The sequence below is a fragment of the Oculina patagonica genome, chromosome 12 (assembly GCF_052425735.1).
Source record: "Oculina patagonica isolate OP01 chromosome 12, crgOcupat, whole genome shotgun sequence".
NCBI lineage: Eukaryota > Metazoa > Cnidaria > Anthozoa > Scleractinia > Oculinidae > Oculina > Oculina patagonica.
Window position 1 is genome coordinate 8,043,448 of NC_135769.1, and position 14,327 is coordinate 8,057,774.

The following is a 14,327-nucleotide window of genomic DNA, read 5'->3' on the forward strand; positions in this document are numbered from 1 at the left end:
TCCTCTTCCCATTACATGCCACATAGGGACGTCTTATCATATTGTCTGTATTCTGACCACCAAGCTATTTCAGAGTTTAAAAAAAAATAAATTAAATTCAGGATCCCAGGAATATTCTGATGGGGATATATGCACTTGCAGTAATCCTTGAAGGCACTTATAGAAAATCCTATTTGTTTGGTATTTTCCCTTGTTTGACAAGTTTGTCTAATGTAAAAGCAACTTCATCTGCTTGCTCAACACGTTTAGGAAGCATATTGTAATCTGCGTAATTTATTTCAAAAAACGTAATTTATTTCGTAATTTATTTCACGAGAAGACCTAACTGTCCACACCACTAAGACTTTCATCAACTTCATGAAGATCAGTCAGGACATCTCTTGAATAACGATATCACCAATCATGTGCTGACAAGTTTGTCGTGGTTTAAAGGTCAGTGAGCCAACGTTTATCGATATTAATTCGAAACATCTTTAGTCCTTCCTCGGAAATATTCGGCTATCTTCGGGAATTTTCGGAAAAGTTCGAAAAAGTTCGGAAACATTCGTATGACCCTCGGACAACAGTTTGAAAATCTTCGGAAAATGGTCGGAAATCTTCGGAAATCGTCAAAAACTAGTATGTTTATATAATAAACAGAATAATACATGGTTGCTTGGAGATATTAAGATGGTTTCCGCCCAACATTCGAGCACTACAGGCAAAAATAAAGTTACCAAAAAGATCTCTTAGCATGGTAGCAGTTTAAGTACAGCTAACAAAATCCAGCCAAAAATTTAGCACACAAGCTGACCCCGCAAGAGAAAAATGAATTTGAAATTGACAATATGACGTTTCACGCCAGCTCAAAACAAAATGGCGCGCGTTTTAAACACTTTTATGAGGTTTGACTTTAATTTTCTCGAGAATGCATGCTTTCGAATTTAATTACGGGGTTACTTGGACAAATGAATTTCGATAAGATCTTTTAAATAGTATACAAAATGTTGCCTTGCTATGAGTAGATTTTTGGTACTTAATTTTCGCACTCATTGCTCGAACTTTCAGCGGAATCCGTCTTAAATTTATCTTCTCGTGTTAAAATCGATATCTCACGCGTTCGCTGCCCTCATTCGTGCGATATTGATTTGAACACTTGAATATTGTTTCCAGTTGTTTATTCGTGACCGACTCATCACTGCCAGTATGACGTCACATGGCAACGCGCGAGCGATTCCCTCGGTTTGGCCAGATGAGCGGGATTAAATCGCGAGTACGCCACAACAGAGGTCCAGAAAAGCTTATCATTAGTGCTTATATCGGTATTGTTCGCTAATTCTTTCCCAGTAGTTAGGTTTGATGCCTTAACTTTCTGTGTGTATGATCTGTTTCTGTTTTGTAGCGCCCGTTTTCCTGTAATTTGGTTATTATTTTTAACTCTTGAACGGGACAATAGGCGGGACCGCCATTTTGCTCTCGGGTCAAGCGAAGTCCATCAAAAACATCCACCTTTTCACCCAAACATTTTTCTCAAATCCGCTTCATAATAGGAGGTTTTACTCCTTGAATATTAACGATCAATCTCCGGGGCCTTCCGTGTCGCTTGAGTTAGCCAAACTTCATGTCTTTCCGTTCGAGTGCAAAGGTATAATTTTTATCCAGTACATGTCAACAACGCCGATCGCTGCTTCGCGATCTCATGTAGAATTCTTTTTCCATATATTTTTATTCGCATTCATTGGCTTATTATAATGTTTTACTGTTGGTATCTGTGCAGTTCTGTTGTATTTTGGAGCTTTCTTTACCGTGACGACTCTTAAATTTAATTAATTGCATACCTCCTGAAAAAAAAAAAAAAAAAAAAATAAAAGCTTACAACACGGGGTATTTCGAGTCGGGCACCCATCCAAGAGTTAACCCCGCCCGGCAAGCCTTAACTTTGGCCAGCTTGAATTGAGCAAGCGCTTTCATTGTGGTTTGAACGAGGAAAAACGTGTTGTGCGAAATAGACATGAGTTCAAATTCGTTGCTGCAAGACAAGTAGTAAAAATTACCGATTAATAAAGACTTGAGTAAAGTTATTGTGTGTTGTTTTTCTATAATACCCAATGAAAGCGCAGGCTCCATCCGACCTGGCTGAAGTTAAGTCCTGTCGGGCGAGGTTAATACATGGATGGGTAACCAACTGGAATTATCGTGTAGCGCCTTTTTCTTCTTGATTGCTCCGATTTTCACCTTTAAGGGGAAAGACATGAAGATCCACGAATGCTGAAAGTCTGATACTGCACGTACATCAAGAACCGTACATCCTGTGCCAAACCTCCTATTTCTGTTACAATAAAAATTAAATTCGCTGTGCAAGGACCCTCGAAAGCTCGACCTGTTTACAGATTTCATCGATCATTCTACACTTTGCGAAGGTGTTTCTGTTGATTTAAAAAAATGAATATAACGTCTTATCTACCAAAAAATAGCAGAAGAGAGACGGTTGCATTCGCTAACATCTCTGCATTATTGACGTGAGTAAATGAAGGAAGGTAACGGAGTAAAATGCCACATTCTTCACTCGTTTCTCGATTGACGCTTGCCCGCCATCTTTAATATCACTCATGCGAAGCGTGACGTCATACTGGCAGTGATGATTGAACCAACATTTTCCTTAGAGACACCTCCCCCCCCCCCCCCCTCTATTTAAACAAACCACTGATCACGGGCATGTTATGACTGCAGTATAAAGAAGGGAAAAATACTGACTTTTTGTGTCATCAAAGTGGGATAATTCGAGTATTTCTGTGAAATTATAGAGTCAGAGACTAGCACGTCTCACAAAGATGAAAGATCCCATTCCCATTTTCCAAAGTGTTTGTCCCATTCCCAGTGGTAAAATCCCAGTCCCAGTACATGAATCCCATTTTTCAAGCCCAAAAAGAGGCAAATCCCAGCTCATATTTTACCCCTTCAGGACCCTCTATGGTATTGCTTGTGCTTAGTCGAAGTGAAAGCCAAGTGAACTGTAGTATATGACATTCTAGAACTTAAAAAGTCATTTCATGCAGAAAGTGATTAAAATGATGATAATGATGACAAATTCTTAAAGTTGTAAAATTTTAGTTAATTAGTGTATCGATAGAGCATCGAAGAATCCGCATATACGTGTTAACCATGTAAGGGGCTGGAGGCCCACATAATTATTGACAACAACTTTTCGCACATAAGTAAAGTGCACCCTTACAACTGGGTATGACTAAACCTGGAAGTTTATAGGCGTTGATTAATAGACTCAAAATTGCTACCTTTTGGTGTTCAGTTAATTCAATTAAGTTTTATGGAAATTGTCATAGAATAGCGTCTATTCAACCACAACACCAATGACGACATAAGTAAACTCACTTTTAACTGAACGTACATTTTGCTTAACCATCTCGTGATTCTTCAATGAGTTTGAGTAATTGCCGAGGTACTCTTTCAAAAATTCCTATTCTTAGTTTTTCCGAGTTGTAAAAACTTGGAATATCGTTAAAAAGAGAAAATTTTCTGCAGGTTCACCGAGGAGGTAAGTTTAAAACGCACCCAACCGTTCTAATCAATCATTTATCATTAAATTACTCTTGCGGTTTCATCTCTTATTTCAACGAGGCTTGCTACGTTCGGCAGCGGGCATTTAACCGAAAGCAAACCTCGGGAAAATGGGGAAAATCAGTAACACGAAATATATACGTTGATAAGATAAATAAAGATATAGATAAGATTTTATTTGCCTCTCCAAAAATGGTTTTTCTGGGTCAAATCACAATGAAATGTTAAAAATGTACAGTTAAAAAAAATAAAATCATTCTAGATAACTATTATAAAGGGCTAGGTTAAAAGGGTTCTATGTATCCATAAAATTCTACCAACTACGTTTTATAGCAGCCTTAAAATTAGTCAAACTATTCACATCTGTTAGAGTCCGAGGTAGTTCATTCCAAAGCCGAGTAGCTCTGAATACAAATGACTGCTGGCCGGTAGCTGTTTTGAATAGCGGGACATCCAGCATTTCTAAATTGACCAAACGTGGACACACAGCCCTCCTGGTAGCATGACATGACCCTCCTGTCGATATAACTATTTATTTTGACGTCGCAGTTAACCCTGGCCTTTGCGAATTTACTGGGCAAATTAATATCAACGCAAATTTGTATACTGAAGGTTTGACACGTCCTGTACATAAACATGTCTACTCAAGGGACCACTTTAAACTAACTTTGATTCCTATTTCTATTTATTTCATAATGTAAAGTATTTTATAAAAGCGTCCATGACCGCGCTGACAGAACGTATTCTTAGCGGAATTTAAAATAGCATCCACACCGCGCTCTAAAAAGTTCCATATTGCTAACAGCTGTAGCAAGCAGAATTCGAACAGAATTTTGAACAGAAGAAACGAACTTATAAGCATGGCCGACAGGCACAGATCGCAAAATTACAAGCAGTATTCATTCATGCCCAGTAACGACACAATAAGCATTCCTCCAAAAAACTGTTGACTGTTACTTGGGTAACACCAAGACGTGCTGTTATTCAGTTGAGCTCCAGTTGTTCCAATGAGATACCGGATTACACACGTGCGTGTTGTGATGTTCCAAAGGTTTCTATAGATGGTCGGTTGAATTCCTGTTGGAAAGCAAAATATTAGTCTGTTTTTTTTTTTTGTCACAGGTCCGCAGTTAATCCAGTACTGGACGACGAATAATAATAGTTTCCCGAAAAAAAATATCTTTGTTTTTGAGCTAAACAAAGAAGGGACAAAGTTGTCAACGCCAACGCATGCAAATTAGTAGAAAAGACGCCACAGAAATAAAGAGTATTATTATTATCAAATGGTGAGAAATAATAAAGACAAGAGTCGGTTTCCGGATTAAAACAAAAGCCGTATGGAGGGCCGATATATTCACTCAGTATCAAAACATGTTTAAAAATGGTCAAAATCGACCCATTGAAAATAATGACATTTGTCTTCAGAGCAAACCTTTGGTACTCTTTTAAGGTAGAAAAAAAATTTTCCGATCAGGGTTTAACTGGTACATAACCAAGCTGTACTGTGCAGTTCAGTATTACAACAAACTTATAAATAAAAAGCCAATTTTAGTTTCTGGCTTAAATTAACGAACACCGTTCACTTATGAGCGCTTATAATTATTACCTTGTACGAAGTGTCCGTACACTATCTCGATAAAACTGCGTGCTTAATTAAAAAGTAGGTGACCTATGAGACTTCCTTGGAACGATTTTCTGATTCCTTGGGTTTTCGGTGGTAATTGTGCCTTATGTTATAATAAGACAACCGAAAAAACAGAGGAGATCGGCAATTATGATAATCATTGATTTTAACAGTTTTATATTTCTGACTTTCTTTTTATCGCGCGCATTTTCCCCCGCGTCATTAAGCTGGTCGCCGATCTCAATAAAACATTGCGCCAATCTTGTTGTTTTCTTCCATTTTAGAATAACATGATACCTTTAAGAAAGACGACAAAATGTTTGAGTTTCAAAGACATCTTAGACGTAGATCTGTCGAAAAATGTTTATTTTTGAAAAACACTTTGTCATTTTTCTTACAATTACAACTTACCTGCTGCTCTCTAAACGTTTTGATAAAATTACACGAGCTCTTATATTCATTGATAAGGCAAACGAATTAATTATGCTCTCATTTCTACTGTCACCACCTAATATTAATTGAAGGCATATCCAAACAAATGTATCAAGTTTAAAAGTAATAATCCAAACACGTCCTAAAAACGAAGAATTTTCAAAAGGGGTTTCAATGAATAATTCAATTTTTAAGAGTACTTCACCTTCTGGAAGCAACGATTTTCATCCAAGTTTCGATCAATATTCATCAAGTGCAACCTGCATCTCACCTGTTAATGTCCTTCAAAAGACCACACTGGGTTTTCTCCAAGACTCTTAGTACTAGAACTTAATTTTTTTTCAAATCGCTAATTGACGTCGTTTATGTTAATCACCTCTAACTGATATTGCACGTGTAGCTTAAGAAAAGGGCAAAGGAGAGAGCACGTAATCGATCGACATTTTCGCTGCATAAAATTTACACTTTGTGTGCGAGTAGTAAACGATTTTTTTAGTCGCAGTTTTTGAGGCTCTCGAAATAATATTTTGCCTTCTTCTTAAATAATTTTTCAAAGAGAGCAGGGAAAAACACGTTATTTGAAGAATAAATAAACAATTGCTTATTTTGTGTTTTTGATGGTGACATCTCCATGACTCCCCTGAGGCAATGTTCTCAACTGCGTAAATGATAAGATCTTAATGGAACAGCTTTGTCTTTATATAAGAAAACATCACGCACACAATCACTATTAGGATCATGTAAAATTGGATAATGATGAACACGGCGGTAGGGATTTTATTGCTGTATCAGCTTTCAGTCTGGAATGGTGAGTAAAGTAGCGTGTTTAGAGATTTATGATGTACCCAGAGTGTCGAGATAGTTTTTTCGAGGGCCCTTTAAATTATACTGGCCATTTAGATATGTGTTGCGAGTTATTTCAGTTTTATGCAAATCCTTTGGGTTGCGAGTTCTCGTTTTTCCAAGAATTTAACAATGTTTTCTGGTATAAACTTCTTCTTAAGTTCTGTTAGTGCAGAAGTGACATAACGACTAATTTTTTAACCCCAAAGCAAGAGCCATTTCTGATTTGATAGTCACGTCATATATATTCTAAATGCTCTGACAAGGAATGATAGTTTGTCAATGCGCCTAAATTTTGAAAGCAAAATTCTTAGTCACAAAAAATCGGAGCTCTTTTATGATTATAAACCTCAGAGCAATAGCTGATAACCTCCGAAAAAAAAATATAGCAAAAAATAGAACATATGGCTTTCGCGTGTAATTAACATATCACAACAAAACATAACTTTTATAACCCTTGGATTGATGAGGCTAGTTAGGCCACCAGCAAAAAGATATGCTAACGTGCTGAGAATGAAATAAAGTATGCGCGAAATTGAAAAGAAAAAGAAAAGAAATTAAACTTTATTACAAGATATTTTTATAATGTGCGTCAATGTTTGATAATTTTACTTAAAGCCTTACTTCAACATGAGGATGCAAAAACCTCTCATTGTGTTTAAGGATCTTAAAAGCATTTTTTTGGACTGGGAAAATACCTAAAAATTATAATGCCTTCCTTTTTCTTTTAACAACAATATTAACTTTATATCTCCATCTTGATGTACTAGGTGCATTTCACGAACGAGAAGACCTATTGGCCAATTTTAGTACTTTTTACCGAAAAGCATTAAAATCCCCGTGACAGTGTCCCTTTTATGGCACCAGCATCATTCTTGTGAAGTTTCCTCATCGAGTATTACAGATTCTGCAACAGCAGGAGCCATGGCTCCTGGCTTAAAGAATCATCTCTGTAGATTCAAAATCAAAATCAAAACAAAATTCTTCTGGGTCATATATTCACTGTCCACACCACTAAAACTTCCATCAACTTCATGAAGATCAGTCAGAACATCACTTGAATTACGATATCACCAATCATGTGCTGACAAGTTTGTCGTGGTTTAAAGGTCAGTGAGCCAACGCTTATCGATATTAATTCGAAACATCTTTACACCTTCCTCTGAAATATTCGGCTATCTTCGAAAATTTTCGGAAAAGTTCGGAAGTGTTCGGAAACATTCCTATGACCTTCGGACAACAGTTTGAAAATCTTCGGAAAATGGCCGGAAATCAGTTCGGAAATCGTCAAAAACTAGTAGGTTTATATAATAAACAGAACAATACATGGTACCTCGAGTAAATTAAGGCATGGGTCAACAGTTATTTCCCTCCAAAAACAAGGGGGGTGGTCTACCTTCTGAGGCATTGATCAGTACAACATAAAATTGTGAAAGACAGATAAGTCCCCAAAAGTGATGAGTTTTTGACATGTCACTTTATGCAAATTAGGTCACGTGACTTCATACGTCAAATTATCGTGGAAAATCTTAAAGCAAAAATGGGAACAGTTTATAGCAAGAGTGGTTCAACTAAAATGGTATAAGACAAGTCCTAATAGCAACCGCAAAGAAACTGTGCTTGGCAATTGTTGAATATTTGATTGATTTTGAAAATTATCAGCTTTTTATACTAGTACCCAGTCTCCCAATAAAAGTGATTTGTCTTTTTAAACGTTTCTTTTAAAATATCTTAACATTTCCAAGCATAGAAACGATGTACCTAATTGCCTTAAAGGTATAAAACTAAGAGCAATTTTAAAGAAGCAAGAAAAAGTGTTCCTGTTTTACGTAAGATATTTGTTGGCCTTGAGAGGTCACGTTACCTAATTTGCATATTTTAGACATGCCAAAATAACAACAATTGATAATCCATGGATCTAGCAAAGTTTCATGCTGTTACAACTAAAGCTCCAAGAGACAGACTACCCCCTCACTTTTTGGGCGAATAACTAGAGACCCATACCTTAATTTGCTTGAGTTGCTTGGAGATATTAAATTTATCTTCTCGTGTTAAAATCGATATCTCACTCGTTCGCTGCCCTCATTCGTGCGATATTAATTTGAACACTTGAAGTTAAATTTCATATCTCCGCTCAACCATGTATTATCCTCTATTTGAGTAATTGCCGAGGTACTCTTTCAAAAATTCCTATTCCTAGTTTTCCGAGTTTTAAAAACTTGGAATATCGTTAAAAAGAGAAAATTTTCTGCAGGTTCACCGAGGAGGTAAGTTTAAAACGAACCCAACCGTTCTAATCAATCATTTATCATTAAATTACTCTTGCGGTTTCATCTCTTATTTCAACGAGGCTTGCTACGTTCGGCAGCGGGCATTTAACCGAAAGCAAACCTCGGGAAAATGGGGAAAATCAGTAACACGAAATATATACGTTGATAAGATAAATAAAGATATAGATAAGATTTTATTTGCCTCTCCAAAAATGGTTTTTCTGGGTCAAATCACAATGAAATGTTAAAAATGTACAGTTAAAAAAAATAAAATCATTCTAGATAACTATTATAAAGGGCTAGGTTAAAAGGGTTCTATGTATCCATAAAATTCTACCAACTACGTTTTATAGCAGCCTTAAAATTAGTCAAACTATTCACATCTGTTAGAGTCCGAGGTAGTTCATTCCAAAGCCGAGTAGCTCTGAATACAAATGACTGCTGGCCGGTAGCTGTTTTGAATAGCGGGACATCCAGCATTTCTAAATTGACCAAACGTGGACACACAGCCCTCCTGGTAGCATGACATGACCCTCCTGTCGATATAACTATTTATTTTGACGTCGCAGTTAACCCTGGCCTTTGCGAATTTACTGGGCAAATTAATATCAACGCAAATTTGTATACTGAAGGTTTGACACGTCCTGTACATAAACATGTCTACTCAAGGGACCACTTTAAACTAACTTTGATTCCTATTTCTATTTATTTCATAATGTAAAGTATTTTATAAAAGCGTCCATGACCGCGCTGACAGAACGTATTCTTAGCGGAATTTAAAATAGCATCCACACCGCGCTCTAAAAAGTTTCAACTTTTCGCACATAAGTAAAGTGCACCCTTACAAATCACAATTTATTGACCACCGGAAATAAATTTCAGTTAATCAATAACTCTTGTTTGAGCTTTGAACTTTGTCTAGTGATCTACCTCATGTGATCTTTTCACGTGAGTACCCCAGGAAACCCATCATCGACCAATAGCATCGGGCCTTTTCTAAAGAGCATGTTCAATGCTCATATTGTCTTTGTTCAGTTTCACCACGAGCAACACTGAAGTCAGTACTGTTTTCAAGCAGTTAGTGGTTTATTTGAAGCCACCACAGCTGCTTCAGCCAATTTGCCCCCATGGCTCATTAAGGTTCTGGGTAGATGGTCCTCAGACTGTTTCGAGAGATATATCAAAACCCCGCCCTCAGTTCTGGCACAAGTTTCCCAAACACTAGTGGACTCTTTGTAATTTCTTTTGGACTTTATTACTTTTATTTATTCTACTGTTGTGGCTCGTCAATGGGGGAATGCTTTGCATTTTGTGAGGATAAAGTGCTCCTCTTGTCACACTTTTGCCCCCATAGACTCGATATTTTTGGAGGCCAAACTCCCTTTATTCTGTACTCCCTGGATTTAGGTTAGTGCATGGAGGCCCAACTCCCTCCAATCAGAGATGAGGCCCAACTCCCTCTTCTCTACCCAAGAATGCTCACAAACGGCCCTGAGAGGTGGCCCTACTCCCTCCTCTCCATCCGGCGTGTGCCTCTCCCTGGGCTGTAGGTTTTGTTAGCTTGACACTCCAGGAGTACAAGGGGCTGACATATTTTTGGTGGAGCACTTTGTCACCCACTTCCCCATTTTCAGCCACACTTAGCTGTTGTTGTTGTTTTGTTATAGCTATGCAATAATCACACCCTTTGGGCCCTGATATTGATAAGCAAATCTCATTACCTCTAACCCTCTGGAACCGTGATCTGCCGGCCACTAACTAAAGTATGTGACCTCCTGGTAACTTCCCCCAGCCTTACCATAAGAGTTATGTGGTGATCAGCTAGGAGAATTTGCTTGTTGATATTCAGGGTTTAAAGGGTTGATATAAGAAAATTTCCTCCAAGTGTAACTTCTCCCAACCATATTAAAAGAGAGGAATGGGACCAGTTAGGAGAATTCGTTTGTTGATATTTTGGCCTGATTTTATATTCATTCCAAAACATGAGGAAGTTGATTAAATGGGAATAACTAAAACTGGAAGTTTATAGGCGTTGATTAATAGACTCAAAATTGCTACCTTTTGGTGTTCAGTTAATTCAATTAAGTTTCATGGAAATTTTCATAGAATAGCGCGCGTCTAATCAACCACAACACCAAAGACCACATAAGTAAACTCACTTTTAACTGAACGTACATTTTGCTTAACCATCTCGTGATTCTTCAATGAGTTTGAGTAATTGCCGAGGTACTCTTTCAAAAATTCCTATTCCTAGTTTTTCCGAGTTTTAAAAACTTGGAATATCGTTAAAAAGAGAAAATTTTCTGCAGGTTCACCGAGGAGGTAAGTTTAAAACGAACCCAACCGTTCTAATCAATCATTTATCATTAAATTACTCTTGCGGTTTCATCTCTTATTTCAACGAGGCTTGCTACGTTCGGCAGCGGGCATTTAACCGAAAGCAAACCTCGGAAAAATGGGGAAAATCAGTAACACGAAATATATACGTTGATAAGATAAATAAAGATATAGATAAGATTTTATTTGCCTCTCCAAAAATGGTTTTTCTGGGTCAAATTACAATGAAATGTTAAAAATGTACAGTTAAAAAAAATATTCTAAATATTATAAAGGGCCACGTTAAAAGGGTTCTATGTATCCCTAAAATTCTTCCAAGCGCGACGTTTTATAGCAGCCCATGTTACAATTAGTCAAACTATTCACATCTGTTAGAGTCCGAGATAGTTTATTCCAAAGCCGAGAAGCTCTGAATACAAATGACTGCTGGCCGATAGCTGTTTTGAATAGCGGGACATCCAGCATTTCTAAATTGACCAAACGTGGACACACAGCCCTCCTGGTAGCATGACATGACCCTCCTGTTGATATAACTATTTATTTGGACGTCGCAGTTAACCCTGGCCTTTCCGAATTTACTGGGCGAATTAATATCAACGCAAATTTGTATACTGAAGGTTTGACACGTCCTGTACATAAACATGTCTACTCAAAAATGTACATGAAACTAACTTTGATTCCTGTTTCTATATATTTCCTATTGTAAAGTATTTTATAAAAGCGTTCATGACCGCGCTGACGGAACGTATTCTTAGAATTTAAAATAGCATCCACGCCGCGCTCTAAAAAGTTCCATATTGCTGACAGCTGTAGCAAGCAGAATTCGAGCAGAATTTTGAACAGAAGAAACGAGCTTATAAGCATGACCGACAGGCACAGATCGCAAAATTACAAGCAAAATTCACCCATGCCCAGTAACGGCACCATAAATATGGGTTATTGACCAAGCGTGAGGTCAAGATGGCAGGATATTGGCCAAGTTCTTTTTTTGCGCGTTTATGGACCGAGACGAAGTCGAGGTCCATAAACACGCCAAAAAGAACGAGGCCAATATCCTGCCTTCTTGACCGAACAAGCTTGGTCAATAAAGGATTTATTATATGACTTTTTTCGAGTACTGAAAAGGAAGCTAGTTGCATGCACATTCAATGGCGCACGCTTTCATTGGTTTAAAAGTTTACTGAGTGACTGTCAAATTCTTGAATGAATCGAGACGAAGTAAAACGACGCGACAACAGCGAAATTCAACTCTTTTTAAACCGTCAAAAGGATATTGAACTGGCTAAAATTGCGAATCAACGTTGAGTATGAAGCCTTAAAACAAGAATGTCCATTCCATCTGGCCGCCAGCTTTTGATTATTGGACGTTTTGCAGAGTATTTGCTCGCTGCTGGCGCTTCAGAGTGGTGCTAACCTGCCGTCACGTTGACACGAGCTGAATATTGAAATTGTGATGTTGAGAGCGTTTGGGACTTATAAATTCAAGGGAAAAGCCTGAAATTTCCTACATCATTGATTTAATTGTTCGACCCGACCTTATTCGACGTGAGCGTTAGAGGCTTCAGTGAAAAGATGTTTTGAAAGCTTACAGTGCCTGGTTCGCCGTGCCGTCCGCTTTCTCTATCAAGATTTAAACTCGCAAACGACATCGACAAGTTTGCCGAATTCTTTATTCTTCAGGTATGTCACTGACTTCTCTCCCTTTTCCGCTGAACAAAACCTATATCATGTCTTCAAGTCGCTTTGCGTTTTAATTTTTGTATTTATAGCTGGTTGTTGTGGCAAATGAAATCACGAAACTCGTTAACATTTGTTGTTTAATTAGTTTGTTCTCGTTCGCTTGAAGACCTATTTCTTTGTAATCAGACTCTCTTTCGCTAGAAACAGGCAGAAAATATTTGTGTTGTTTCGGAAAATGGTTCCATAGCTAAAGTTTACGACGGAAAAGCTTTTTTTTAAAAGCGTCGACAGAACTGAAAAGTTTTTTCGCTTGCGGGAACAGCGGGCGATCCCGAGCGGTCAAGATGGCTCCATCTTGACCGCTCGGGTAGCCAATCAGAGCACGGGATTCGTTCCATCTTGACCGCTCACGGAGCTAGTCATATAATAAGCATTCTTACTGTTCACTGTTTCTTGGGTAACACCAAGACGTGCTGTTATTCAGTTGAGCTCCAGTTGTTCCAATGAGATACCGGATCACACACGTGCTTGTTGTGACGTTCCAAAGGTTTCTATAGATGGTCTGTTGAATTCCTGTTGGAAAGCAAAATATTAGTCAGTTTTTTTTTGTCACAGGTCTGCAGTTAATCTAGTACTGGACGAAGAATAATATAGTTTCCCGAAAAAATATCTTTGTTTTTGAGCTAAACAAAGAAGGGACAAAGTTGACAACGCCAACGCATGCAAATTAGTAGAAATGACGCCACAGAAATAAAGAGTATTATTATTATCAAATGGAGAGAAATAGTGAGGACAAGAGTCGGTTTCCGGATTAAAACAAAAGCCGTATGGAGGGCCCATATATTTACTCAGTATCAAAACATGTTTAAAAATGGTCAAAATCGACCCATTAAAAATAATGACATTTCTCTTCAGAGCAAATCTTTGGTACTCTTTTGAGGCAGAACAATTTTTTCCGGGTTTTTCTGGTACATAACCCAGCTGTACCGTGCAGTTTAGTAAACATAACAAACTTATAAAAAGCCAGTTTTAGTTTCTGGATTAAATTAACGAAAACCGTTCACTTATGAGCACTTATAATTATTATCTTGTACGAAGTGTCCGTACACTATCTCGATAAAACTGCGTGCTTAATTAAAAAGTAGGTTACCTATGTGACTTTGGAACGATTTTCTTATAACTTGGGTTTTCGGTGGGAATTGTGTTTTGTGTTATAAAAAGACAGCCAAAAAACAGAGGAGGTCGGCAATTATGATAATTAGTCCAGAAGTGGTGTGATACCAAATATCATTGATTTTAACAGTTTGATATTTATGACTATTTTAATCGCGCGCATTTTCCTCCGCGTCATTAAGTTGGTCGCCGATCTCAATAAAACTTTGCACCAATCTTGTTGTTTTCTTCCATTTTAGAATAACATGACACTTTTTAGAAAGACGACAAAATGTTTGAGCTTAAAAGACATCTTAAACATAAATCTGTCGAAAAATGTCTTTGAAACTCAAACACTTTGTCATTTTTCTTAAAATTACAACTTGCATGCTACTCTCTAGACCTTTTGATAAGGCAAACCAATTAATTATGCT

At 37.6% G+C, this 14,327-nt stretch overlaps 1 protein-coding gene and 1 long non-coding RNA gene across 2 annotated transcripts in view; one reads left to right on the forward strand and one right to left on the reverse strand.

Annotated features, from left to right (window-relative positions):
• Nucleotides 1-14,327, forward strand: part of LOC144633376 (uncharacterized) — a 121,108-nt gene that overhangs the window by 44,736 nt on the left and 62,045 nt on the right. The window lies entirely within an intron of this gene.
• LOC144631541 (uncharacterized) lies at nucleotides 4,073-5,889 on the reverse strand. The gene is made up of 2 exons (XR_013566762.1): nucleotides 5,817-5,889; nucleotides 4,073-4,632 (listed from the first exon to the last, which is right to left on the reverse strand). It is a non-coding gene; the product is annotated as an uncharacterized LOC144631541 (long non-coding RNA).